Source organism: Acinonyx jubatus, chromosome C1, assembly GCF_027475565.1.
Source record: "Acinonyx jubatus isolate Ajub_Pintada_27869175 chromosome C1, VMU_Ajub_asm_v1.0, whole genome shotgun sequence".
NCBI classification, from domain to species: Eukaryota; Metazoa; Chordata; class Mammalia; order Carnivora; family Felidae; genus Acinonyx; species Acinonyx jubatus.
In genome coordinates this window covers 131,617,118-131,630,517 of record NC_069381.1, presented here as the reverse complement: position 1 = coordinate 131,630,517, position 13,400 = coordinate 131,617,118, and positions in this window count along the sequence as shown.

The following is a 13,400-nucleotide window of genomic DNA, read 5'->3' as shown; positions in this document are numbered from 1 at the left end:
TCAAGCAAAGCTCTTAGCAAATAATACATGAATCGGATCACTGATCTCAATGGGAGGAAGATAAAATAATGCGGTGGTGAGTGATGGCTAGGATATGGTAACTAAAAATATATGATCAGTTCTAGTTGTGGTTTCTTAAAGTAGAAGAAACAAACTTCTATAAGACACTGAAAGTACTAAACAATCACAGCAAACCTTACTGAATGGGAATGGAGTAGAGAAATAAAGTACTTCCCAAAGTTTCATCTCTTAATGGGGATGTAAGGAAGTAAAAGTATTTTCTAAGTCTTATTCTCTTTGTGGAAGGGAAAAAATGTAAGAAAAGAGAGCTAGTGTGAATAAACAGTTGGTGGTTTTTATACAATGATTGAGGATATATGTTTGATTGGGACCATTAGTTACAAGAAATGCAATCACCAATGGAAAGCAATCAAGCCAAGCATGTTTTGTTGTTGTTGTTTTGTGAATAGGTAACATCTGTATTGAATGGAGTGTCCTACCTGGCTTTCTGGGTTAACTGCATTTCTATTTTTTTTTAACAAATAGAGGCGGGCAGGTGGGTGGGGAGGAGGAGAGAATGAGGGAGGGAGAGAATCCCAAGCAGGGTCCGTGCTGGCAGCACCGAGCCTGACTCTGGGCTCAGTCTCATGAAGCATGAGATCATGACCTTAGCTGAAATCAAGAGTCGGAGGCTTAACTGACTGAGTCACCCAGGGGTCCCTGAATTTCTATTTTTAAAAGGGAGGAGAAAATAAAATCTGAACTTCAATTCAACCTAAGAGAAATCTTGTGGAGTTATTTTTGTTTATATTTGTTAAGACATTTCTTAGAACTTTCTGTCCCTTCTCTTAAAAATCTCACTAAAAAAATTATTTCTTTACCATCCATATATACTATATAAATAAAAGAAAGAAAATTTAATAACAAAGCATCTCACTTTCTTTTCAAAATCAAGTCCTAAGTAAGGGTCTCACTTCATATAAAAAAGGATCACTAAAGTCCCTTCTCAAGTAGAAAAGAAAGAATGCTCATGCTTCATCATTCTTACAATAAAGCAATGAAGATAAAAAGGAACTTGAATCTGTTTGATGGAAGTATAAATGCTTCTGTAGATTGATTTAATTAAATAATTATTGATTCAATAGTTTCATTGAATGTCAGTTTTATACATCTCCTTGTGATGGTTATGGGAGAAACAGAGATGAAGGATATAATCCTACCCTTAAGAACTGACAGACTGATAGGCAGACAGACAGACGTACACTATAATCTTATAGTGTAGAAACAGCAGTGCTAGAAACAGCAGTGGCTAAAGGCACGCTCTTTTATAAATAGGTTAGGAAATTCTTTAGAGGGGAAGAGCCACATGGACAGGAGAAGAATGAGGAGGAATATTATATGGGGCCTACAATGGAAGAGCATCCGTGAAACCACAGATGAGCTAGGTTGAGGACACTAGTTGTCATTGTGTATGCTCGCAATATCGAGTGCAGCAGAGAGATGTCATAGGGGAGGTATGTACGTGGCTCTAACCTGCATGTAGGTCGTGCTGAGGGTTTGCACTTCCTCCTGTAGGCAATAGAGAGCCATTGATAAGCATTAATCAAGACCTTCCTTATTTAGACCTCTGATTTAGTCCCAGATTCTAAGTTGTTGATGAGCGATTGTGGTGTTTTCAGGTCTGAACCTTAAAATAACTCTCTTTGACAAAGCATTTTTATAGTTAGTATTGGTTTTAACGATATAAAGTAATGAATTAAATTCACAATCTGAAATGTATAGTTTGATATTGTTCTAATAAAATATTTTCCAAACACATAATATGCTTTCTTTCTTGTATTGTTTTTTATTTATTTTGAGAGAGACACAGAGAGAGAGCGTGTGCACGAGCTGGGGAGGGGCAGGGAGAGAAGGAGAAAGAGAATCCCAAGCAGGCTCTGCACTGATGGTGCAGAGTTATTTGGGGCTCAAACTGATGAACCGTGACATCATGACCTGAGCTGAAATCAAGTCTGACACTTAACTAACTGAGCTATCCACATGCTGCACGCAACATAATATACTTTCTAGTAGTAGTGCACTCTTAATTGCATGAGCCTTTCTTACTTCTGATAAAAATGCCAAGAGGAAGGGAAACATATATGATGTAGTTTATTTCATCAGTTTAGAGCCAACTTATTTACACATTTTAATGTCTCTAAAATTAGGATGTCTTATAATCAATGTCAATTTACAACTTTAATTGCAGATTTCCTTTCTTTTTTTTGGCAAGATATAAAATAACACATTCTCTCCCATTTAGTGGAGTTGCTATATACAGTGAGTAACTTTGATGTATGTAGCATCTACAATCAGGAGCAAAATTTTCACTCCAGTGTAGCCTCTGAGGTTTGGCTAGAGAGAGTCCATTTAATACCTCTGCAAGTCTGATTTCTTACATTTTTGCAAATAGAATAATTGTATGCTATTCAAGTGTGCTAGCTAAAACTTTAGAAAGACTTATACTTTTAAAATATCAGATAATTAGATAATTTAACAGAAACACAAAAATTGAATCAAAACATCGAATTCTTAAAATCGAGCATGGGAATAAGATTACATGAGGGAGAAACATATAAGTAAAAATGACATTTTTAACCCAACTCTTAATCCAGAAATTTTGAGTTTAATTCTGGTAAATTCTAATATTAATATATGTCAAATCCAAAATGTTCAAAGCACTATTACCTGCTGGGTACAAGAAATATAACAAATAATTGCAAAACTGCAAGTTATTAATATCCTTTAGTTGTAAATTTCACTGCATATTCATACCTCATGAATTGATAATGATTCATCAACTTGCAAATGTCTCACTTTTTGTGTTAAGACTATTTGTCAAAGAGCTTGGGAAATAAGAAGAAATATGATAAAACTAGTTTAAATATTTCAGTAGAATTAAAATAAGCCCAAAGTTAACATTTAAATTTGCATGCATGAAAATCATTGTTGTTTGAGGACTTTTACAACTTTTTTCTTCTGTTGAAAACACATATTGGCTGACATATCAAGATATATATTTCATAAAATATTTGATTATTCTGTTTGATGTCCTGAAAGCTTTAAAATTTGCCTTTTTCCTTTAACTTACATCTCTTTTAAAGAAAATAACTGTGATCCTCCTATCTCTGTAGGGAAATTGTCAATGAAGTGCAAATCTGAACTTCTAAAAATGTTTCTCACCCTGGAAACATTATCACAAGTGACTCCCTCCTGGTAGTTCATAAAAGGTGACAGAAACCACGGAAGGGATTATAGATTAGTAAAATATTATTCGTTATCTGTACATGTGCTCAACATTAAAACATTCCATACTAAGATTATCAATGTTGTTTTGTTTCATAATAAATCAATGATGAGGCAATAACTCTCTTCAAAGAAGAAGCCTTGGGCCCAAAGAATCAAATAATTTTGGACCGAAGAGATTCCCTCACCATAAAACTGCTCTCCTACTCATGTACATTGAACAGATCTTTTGAACTGGTTTAACAATACGTGCAACATAAATAGTATATACCATAGAGTCAGGCATATAACAGGTGCTCAATAATTACTGGTAGGATCAGATAATTTATCAACTCACTTCTGTTTGAAATATCTCTAGCATATTTTAGCTTAACAATCATCACAAGAAAAAAAGCCATGTCTTTGTATGATTATTTTCAATACAAGTTTTTTTTTTAAAGCAAATACGATATAACTAACAACAATGCTGTATCAATTTGCCACTTTAATGTATGTGTTCTGTGACCACCATTTACAACTTTTCTGGATTTCTCAGTGCATGCTCCCATTTCGATAATATTATTTTAAAAGTGGGGATGGGAACATATTTTTTAAAGATACAAAGGAAAGGGTGAATATGACCAAATCATCATTGGTTTCCTGTCCAATATCTGCTCCCTCCATTTCTTTTTTCCAATTAGAAAATTAGTTCTAGTTTTATAGTACCTGGCTCTAATAAATACCTAATTCAAGTATTTATTTGATGATTATGCATTTTCGGTTAGGGATCATGTTTCAGCTAAATCCAAAGTTTTCAAACTTTAGCATGCCATATATTCATTCACCCGGGGAACCTGTTAAAATACAAATTGCTGGCTCCCACCCTCAAATTTTTCTAATTCAGTTGTTCTGAGATGGGACCCAAGAATTTGCATTTTTAACTAGTTCCTAAATGGTGCTGATACTGCTGGTTCAGGGAATACAATTTGAAACCACTAGTCTAAGCCAATTATAAATAATTATTAGTGCTATAATAGTACTTGTACTAGTAGTAGTACTTTCCTGTCTCTCATTACACTTAACAATTAGATTTGTAGACAGTTGGGAACATGGCTGGTCTGAACAAGGGTAGAGACGAGCAGTTTGGTGGGCTTCCCCACCATACCCAGTGCTGTTCCTTTTGTTTGTTTGTTTTGTTCTGTATTTTCTGGTGGGGGACACTAGTGTTCAGCTTACCTCTCATCACAAGAAAGTTTTAAATTAGGTCATAAAATGACATTAATATAATTAACTCCAAGACCAAAACTATGTCCTTTATTCTAATTCTCTCTCCAATTGAGACAATGACACAACATTCATCTTATTTGAAGTTTCCTTGGGGGAAAGCTCACCTTTGTATATGGTACCTGCTCTCTGCATATAGATGCGGAGACATTTCTGACTTTCCACAAAATTGAAACAGTTTTAGTTTGGCAACCATAGTTATCAGGATCACTTGACATAATCTCCTTTCTACCTAACATACTGAAAATCTCTTCATGTCCATTTTCCTGTTGGTTCTGTGTATGTGTACCCTGGGCTATACTCTCACTTGAGTCTCCTCACTGAGGCCTGCCTTTCTTTTTCGGTTTTATAATATTGATCCCCATGCATTTTTTTCATACATAATAACACCTAAAATAACTCCCCCCTTTTCTTATCACATGTTACTGGCAGTAGACTCAGGCATATCTCTGATATTGCTTACCTCACTTGGGGCTTGTCCTGTAAGATTATAACCTTTCTTTTAAGAAAAATAAAACAAAACTTCTCTTTCCTGATATTCATAACATTGCCACATTGCTTCTGCTCGAGAGCTGTTCTGTGAAATATATTTTTAAAACCAATCCAGTTGCCATTTGCATTCCAGCAAACTTTTTTGATAGACACTGAGATTTCCAAACACAGGCTTATGTAATTGCTTTATTTACTTTTGAGTGTGCAATAATTTCATTCAGCTATTTCCTTCCTCAATCAAAGAAAAACTCTCAGTCCTCTGAGACTACTCAGTATTCTTTGTATTCTCTGTATTTTTATTCTCAGTACCCTCAGAGTATTTTAAAGTAAATGGTCTTTAAAATGGGATGCGTGAACCCCTGGAGCTACACAGAAATCTTCCCAGGGGCATGGTTTCTGCATCTTCAACCTTCATGTATTCTTTTCCTTAGTGAGTTCATAGCAGTACTCCCATTTCACAAAGAGGAGAGGATTTCTCATCCCACATTTTGTCCTTTATAGCCTGTTCTGGAGCAAAAATGAGAGCTCCTAACCATACGACAATTAAAACAATGTATTTTGGAGAAAACCTTTAATGACAAATCAAAGGTCCAAAAATCTATATTAGTGTTTTAAAAATTCAATATCTTTTACATAATGCATTGCTTAGAAAAGGGGAGATATTAGAACTATCAGAAGTATTAGCAATATTAGAAATGGGGAGATTTGTAGAGATATTCCAAATTGAATGTTTGACACTGTGCGAATGGTAAAATTGATGGCAGTTTTCATTTAAGGACTTCATGATGTCTATGGTCCATATATATCTTACTCTTGCAAAAATCTGGTAAGATCAAAGACAACAGTGGTCTTAAAAATTATGAATTTGAAAGTGATTTTCATTGTCTTTAATTATAAAAGATTATTTTCAGTTATTTTAGTCCTTGGTCATAGGGCTGGCTATTTGCCAGAATCTTCTAAGAGAAGAAACAATAGAGCTTATGATATTGATTATTTTAAATAAAATCGGAGTATTTTTCAAGGACCATCAAATATTCCAAGTTATGTTTGAGAAAACTCACAGATCGTCATTTTGTATGATTCCACCAGATTCAGTGAATGTGTTATAATCAGATATTTTAAATCTATTTTATCAAATCATATCATGAAATGCTCATTCTATTACAATCATATTATCATTTTATCATATAAAACACTTAACATTTTCTACCTCATATTAACAAAAACTAGAAGCACATGTTAGTCTTAAACTGTAAATCTTTTACAAAATTGTATAGATCTTTTTTATTAAGTACATATAAACAGGTTGTGATGTCTTAATGGGGTTATTTCTGTGTTGGTTCTTATTTTTTTAACATGGCTCTTACTTATTATAAAAGTTGAACCCAGAAGTCAACACAGTTATGCACTGACATTTTCACCCAATAAACACAGTGCCTATTATATTCTTAATCTCAGAAGGTATGTATGTTTATCCATATATTACTTGTAGTACTAAAAGTTAAATTACAGGAAGCAGAATGTTGACTTATTTATTTTTTAACTTATTATGAAGACATCTAAATAAATTATTTAGACACCTTTTAGTTTAATCTTGATTTAGCCAATTTTAGCAATGTATGTCTCAAATTGGATTCCATATTTTATATATCAATTTTTCTTATATTTCCCTAAATCATACTAACACATTTACTTAAACTATAAAATGGAAGCTACTGTGATGTTATAAAATTTTAGGTTATTCCAAAGCAAATCCACTTTAGAGGACACATTTGTTTGATTGATATTTTGATAAAGTATGTATGAATTAGGCTTTCACTTCCCTCCTTCCCTCCCACTTTTCCTTTCTCCCATTCCTTCCTTCCTTCCTTCCTTCCTTCGTGGCTTCTTTACATTGTTCCTTTCATGTGTTTCACTAGTATTTCTTTCCCTGTAATTTAAAGTTGCTATGCCACGCCTTCACATTTAGACAGATTATCATTAGCTGATCTGGCTGTGTAGTTCAATGACCTTACGTATATTACTAAAAACATAATCTCTAAACTAAAATCTTAATAGACATTAGGGGTGCTTGGGTGGCTCAGTTGGTTAAGCGTCAAACTCTAGCTTAGGTCATGGTCTTGTGGTTTGTGAATTCGAGCTCCGCATCTGGCTCTCTACACTGACAGCACAGAGCCTGCTTCAGGTCCTCTGTCTCCCTCTCTCTCTGCCCCTCCTCTGCTCTCTCTCTCTCTCAAAAGTAAATAAACATGAAAAAAATAAAATCTTAATAGACATCATAGTTATATGAATTACAGTATTATCTTTAAGCCAATCAAGCTATTTTAAAGTTAGTATGCATACATACATATATATTCTCCAGACTTAATAGTATATTATTGAGTTGAAAACAGTTTTTCTGCCACTTTGAAACATTTCTTGGATTTCTGTCATCATCATTAGGTGGTTGTGGTTGACCGTACAATGACCTTTTAGATGTCACTGCTTTGGGACCATGCAATTTCACTGGAACAGCATCTTTGAATACCAGACCTTAAAAGTCAATACTGTTCTTCCTGTGACCTACTTTCCAGATAGCAATGTGGCACATGGGAAACATACATTGATAAATGAGGATCTTTGTTGAACATTAGAACAAAAAGAACTAAATTGGGTCTCCAGATATTAATTATTCTCAGAGACACAGTCCATCTTAGTGATCTTCAAATTGAGAGACAATTTTACACTTTAAGATGATTGAACCTGGAGCACAGTAAGCAATATTACAAATGGGTTGAGAAGAAAGAAAAAAAAAACACTTATGAACACATTTATAAATTAAGTTGAGAATGGTAATATTCTCTGCCCTGAGACATTTTGGCTAAGCAAAATGAAAAGAAAGGATAATTTTACCCTCTTCTGCTCAGTCTAAGACTACCCTAGGGACAACTTGCTTTGTAAAACAGATCAAAGCACTTTTACAAACAGATGTAGCTTGATCAAAGTCAACATAAATGATTTGGATTAATGTTCACCATAGGTAAAATAACAAGAAAATGTGTCCTTTGCCTTTTTACTTTTTCATACTGTTAGCTTATTTTAATCTTATGTGTAAAAGTATATATAATCAATTTATCTTGCCAAATGGATAATATTTATGTTGATTATTGTAGGCTCATGCTTGTTAGGAGATCAGATTAAATAATGTATATAAAAAGGGTTTTGGAAAATATAAAGCATTATACAAATGGATGTGATTATTATGATTATAATCATTGTAAATAGTGAGAGTAACTGCTGTGAACATCTTTTTTTTTTTTTAATTTTTTTTTCAACGTTTATTTATTTTTGGGACAGAGAGAGACAGAGCATGAACGGGGAAGGGGCAGAGAGAGAGAGACACACAGAATCGGAAACAGGCTCCAGGCTCTGAGCCATCAGCCCAGAGCCTGACGTGGGGCTCGAACTCACGGACCGCGAGATCGTGACCTGGCTGAAGTCGGACGCTCAACCGACTGCGCCACCCAGGCGCCCCGCTGCTGTGAACATCTTAAAATATGCTTCCAACTAGGATAATCTGTCAGTCTGTCAGTCAATTGCATTTATTTTATGAATACACATACTGAATTCTGTATTATGCCAACTGGTGAGATAGAAATGAAGGAGATCTTGTAATAGGTGACTTCTGAAGGCTTAACAATGTAAAGACAGCACATGATAATCTTAAATGAATATGTGAAAGATAACATATGTACACTACATATCAAATGCCAAGCATATAAATCATGTCAAGCTCAAAACAGCATATCTACTTTTGAATAGCAGTAAGAAAAACAAATCCAATCAAATAACTGCAATATAATGGGCCAAGGGGAATAATACAGGTTTGCACAAGGCATGTGTAGCACATAGATTAGACCATTTGGCACAGTGGTGGCAATTTAGCATATCATAATCCCAAATATGATTGAAAGATGTGTTTTATTTGGTCAGTACATTGTCCCATTTTCCTCCCTCCTTTCTTCACTCTTTCCCTCCCTCCTTCTTCTCTCCCTCCATCCTTTCCTTCCTTCCAACAGAGGATGTGTAAGCCCTTTATACAGAAAATTATAAATCTGTATTGAGGATTACAAGGGTCTTCAGTAAATAAAATAGATGCTGTTGTCTCTGAGATTTTACTTTAGCTTACTTAAAACCAGCCAAATTACTTTGATACTATTTTATAGATTGTGGCAGAAGGCACAAGACTCTTGAGTTACAGACAAACTATTACAGCTAAGGAGGCAGCATGAATATTGCCATATTTGCTTTGGTCCCTTTGTCCTCATCATCCAAGACCACAGAGTGGCATGGCAGGTAGATGCCTATACACAGAGGAAGCTGAATGATAGGAGAAGAAAACTGAATTTAAGGATCCATTGCTTTCATCTCAAGCAGTAAGCAAGACACTTTTTGTTTTTCAGGTTCTCAAAGTTGCCGGTTACATAAATAACACTGAGAAGTGACCTGTTTCAGTCACTGGAGAGCAGTCAGGGCCCTGCATTCTTTTCGTACCCAAAAGATGCATAGTGGGGACACAAGAGGCCCAAGGAGGACTGTCCTCCCGACATGTATCATGTCTATAAATGGCATATATAATATGTGTATAATAATGGAACATTTGTATCATATAAATATGTTAATTTTCTCTCAATTAATTTATGAATTTATTGCCAGTCCAGCCAAAATCCCAACAAATTTATTTGAGGATATGGAATAATATACATGGTTGGAGGGAGTGCATATTAATAAAATTATTATGGATTTTTATTTGACATTATCTAGCATAACTGATGATGGCCATCTTGTATAACCCAGAATTTCTGTTTGTAATGTGCCTACCTTTGTTAAACTCTGCCACATGTACATTATAAGGATGTTTGTGGTGTTCCTTATGATATTGTTTGTTTTGGAAAAAACTGAAAAAAGTCTAAAATATTTTATCAATATGGGAATGGAAAATAAATTATTAAATAGTTATTGAAATAAATTAGCTAGATCCAACAGGTTAACTGGGATAATACAAAAAAAACTAATGTGCTATAAAATAAATTACCAAAGGATACATGCCATTTATGCAAATTAAAATGCAGAACAATATTATTTATTATTTATAAACACAAAATGCTAGAAATTTGACAACATGCAAAGAAAAAATACCACAGATTGAAATAGTTATTACCTTTGGATTAAGAGGATAAAGAGAAAATAGAAGAGTGAGGAGCTTTAATTGCTTATGAAATATTTTGTTTCTTTAAAATGAAGATTTGAAAAATTGCTAACACTGATATATAAATTCAGTAAAGTTGCAGGATACAAAATCAACATAGAAAAATCTGTTGCATGTCTATACACCAATAATGAAGCAGAAAGAGAAATCAAGGAATTGATCCCATTTACAATTGCTTCAAAAACCGTAAGATACCAAGGAATAAACTTAACCAAAGATCTGTACTCTGAAAACTGTAGAACACTTATGAAAGAAATTGAAAAGGACGCAAAGAAATGGAAAAACATTCCGTGCTCATGGATTGGAAGAACAAATATTGTTAAAATGTCTATACTACTCAAAGCAATCTATGCATTTATTGCAATTCTTATCAAAATGCCACCTGCATTTTTCACAGAGCTAGAACAAACAGTCCTAAAATGTGTATGGAACCTTAGAAGACCCCAGATACCCGAAGCAATCTTGGAAAAGCAAAGCAAGCCTGGAGGCATCACAATTCCAGGCTTCAAGCTATATTACAAAGGTGGAGCCATCAAGACAGTATGTTACTGGCACAAACACAGACACATATATCAATGAACAGAATAGAAAGCCCAGAAATGGACCCACAATTATTTGGTCAACTAATCTTCGACAAAGCAGGAAAGAATATCCAATGGGAAAAAGACAGTGTCTTTAACAAATGGTGCTGGGAAAACTGGACAGTGAAATGCGGAAGAATGAAACTGGACCACTTTCTTATAACATATATAAAAATATTTCAAAATGGATGAAAGACCTAAACGTGAGACAGGAAACCATCAAACAGATGGAACACAGGCAGCGACCTCTTTGACTTTGGTTGTAGCAACTTCTTATTAGACACGTTGCCAGAGGCAAGGGAAAGAAAAGCAAACTTGAACTACTGGGACTTCATCAAGATAAAAAGATTCTGCACAGAGAAGGAAACATTCAACAGAACTAAAAGGCAGCCTACAGAATGGGAGAAGATATTTGGAAAGGGTTGGTATCCAAAATCTATAAACAGAGTATACAGCTCAACACCCAAAAAACAAATATTCCAGTTAAGAAATGGGCAAAAGACATGAATAGACACTTTTTCAAGGAAGACATCCTGATGGCTAACAGACACATAAAAAGATGTACAAAATCACTCATCATCAGGGAAATACAAATCAAAACTACAATGAAATACCCCCTCACACCTGTCAGAATGGCAAAAATTAACAACCAGAAAACAACGGATGTTGGCAAGGATGTGGAGAAAGGGGAACACTCTTACACTTTTGGTAGGAATATGAACTGATACAGCCACTCTGGAAGACAGTATGGAGGTTCCTCAAAAAAGTTAAAAATAGAACTACCTTGTGACACAGCAATTGTACTACTAGGTGTTTATCCAAAGGATATGAAAATACTCATTTGAAGGGGAACATGCACCACAATGTTTATAGCAGCATTATCCACAGTAGCAAAATTATGGGAAGAACATAAATGTCCGTCGAATAATGAATGGGTAAAGAAGATACGATATAACTCTATCTATCTCTATCTCTATCTCTATCTCTATCTCTATCTCTCTCTATCTCTATCTATCTCTATCATTTCTATCTCTCTATATCATCTATATCACCTATATCTATATCTATCTATATGTAATGCAATATTACTACTCAATCATCAAACAGAATGAAATCTTGCTATTTGCAATGACATGGATGGAGCTAAAATTCATTATGCGAAACAAAAAATAGGTCAGAAAAGGCAAATACCATATGATTTCACTCCCATGTGAAATTTAAGAAAGAAAACAAATGAACATAGGGGAAAGAAAAAAGGAGAGAGGGAAACAAACCATAGGAGACTCTTAAATATAGAGAATAAACAGGGTTGCTGGAGGGCAGGTGGGGGGGGGGATGGGCTAGCTGGGCGATGGGCATTAAGGAGGGCATTTGTGATGAGCACTGGATGTTATATGTAAGTGATGAATCACTAAATTCTATTCCTAAAACTAATATCGCACTATATGTTAACTAAAATTTAAATAAAAACTAACTAACTAACTAACTAACTAACTAACTAAATAAATAGAAAGACTTAAAGAAGCTATGGCAAAATTATAACAGTTGTGAAATTTGGATGATGGGACCATGGATGTGTCACAATATTATCTGTTTCTGTCTGTATGTTTAAAACATTTTAATAGTAATAATAACTTTAATAATACAAAAATATAAACACTTTGTCTAGCTGTCTGTCTGAGTTAATGAATTCACGCAAAGTATTAAGAATTTCCCTCAGTAGCTATACTGACTAGACATTAGTATGATTAGTTTTTAGCATGAGCTATGTTCTTGTGTTCAGGTTTACAATTTAATCATAATCACTGCGAAAACAGAAGAACATATAATAGTTGAAAGATATTATTTTCCTGGAAGTTAAAGAATGAGGATAAGCTGGACAAGTTCTTCTGGGCAGGTTATTTGAAATAGCGATTAAGTATTTTGACCCAAAACAATGACAGTGTTATTTTTTAAAGCTCTGCACTGAGGAGGAAAATAATTTCTGGGAGTTGTTAAAATTGTAATTTTATGTTTTAACATCAGGTTGTATTGGAGGTGTGCATGCTTTTATCATTTCTGAGTCACTATACCTTATTTGATGCTACTTATTCATGGGTGTTTAATTTTACTTTATGTTTAAGATTCAAAAATTAATATATGCTTATTGTATAATAAATTCAAATTCCAAAGTAAACCAAGAAACAACAACCATATTCCGTAACACAAAAACACCAACTGTTATTAACATTTGACTTCTTTTAATACTTTTATATGCATACCTTTATTTTTAACTTAATTGCAATCATAACACATGTAAACCATTATTCACAGCTTCTGAAGTTTGAGATTTATTTCCAGCAGATAAAATCTAGCAATTAAATTTAGTTTTAGAAGTGTTTTTGGGATTTGCATCAAGGTGGTGAAAACTACAGAGAAGTTAGAATTGGAAAGCTATATAATTATTTACAAAGACTTAAATATTCAGAAAGAAATATTTTTCACACTAAGAAAGTACTGCAGCTGGAGACTTTCTCTGACTTAAAGGCTAC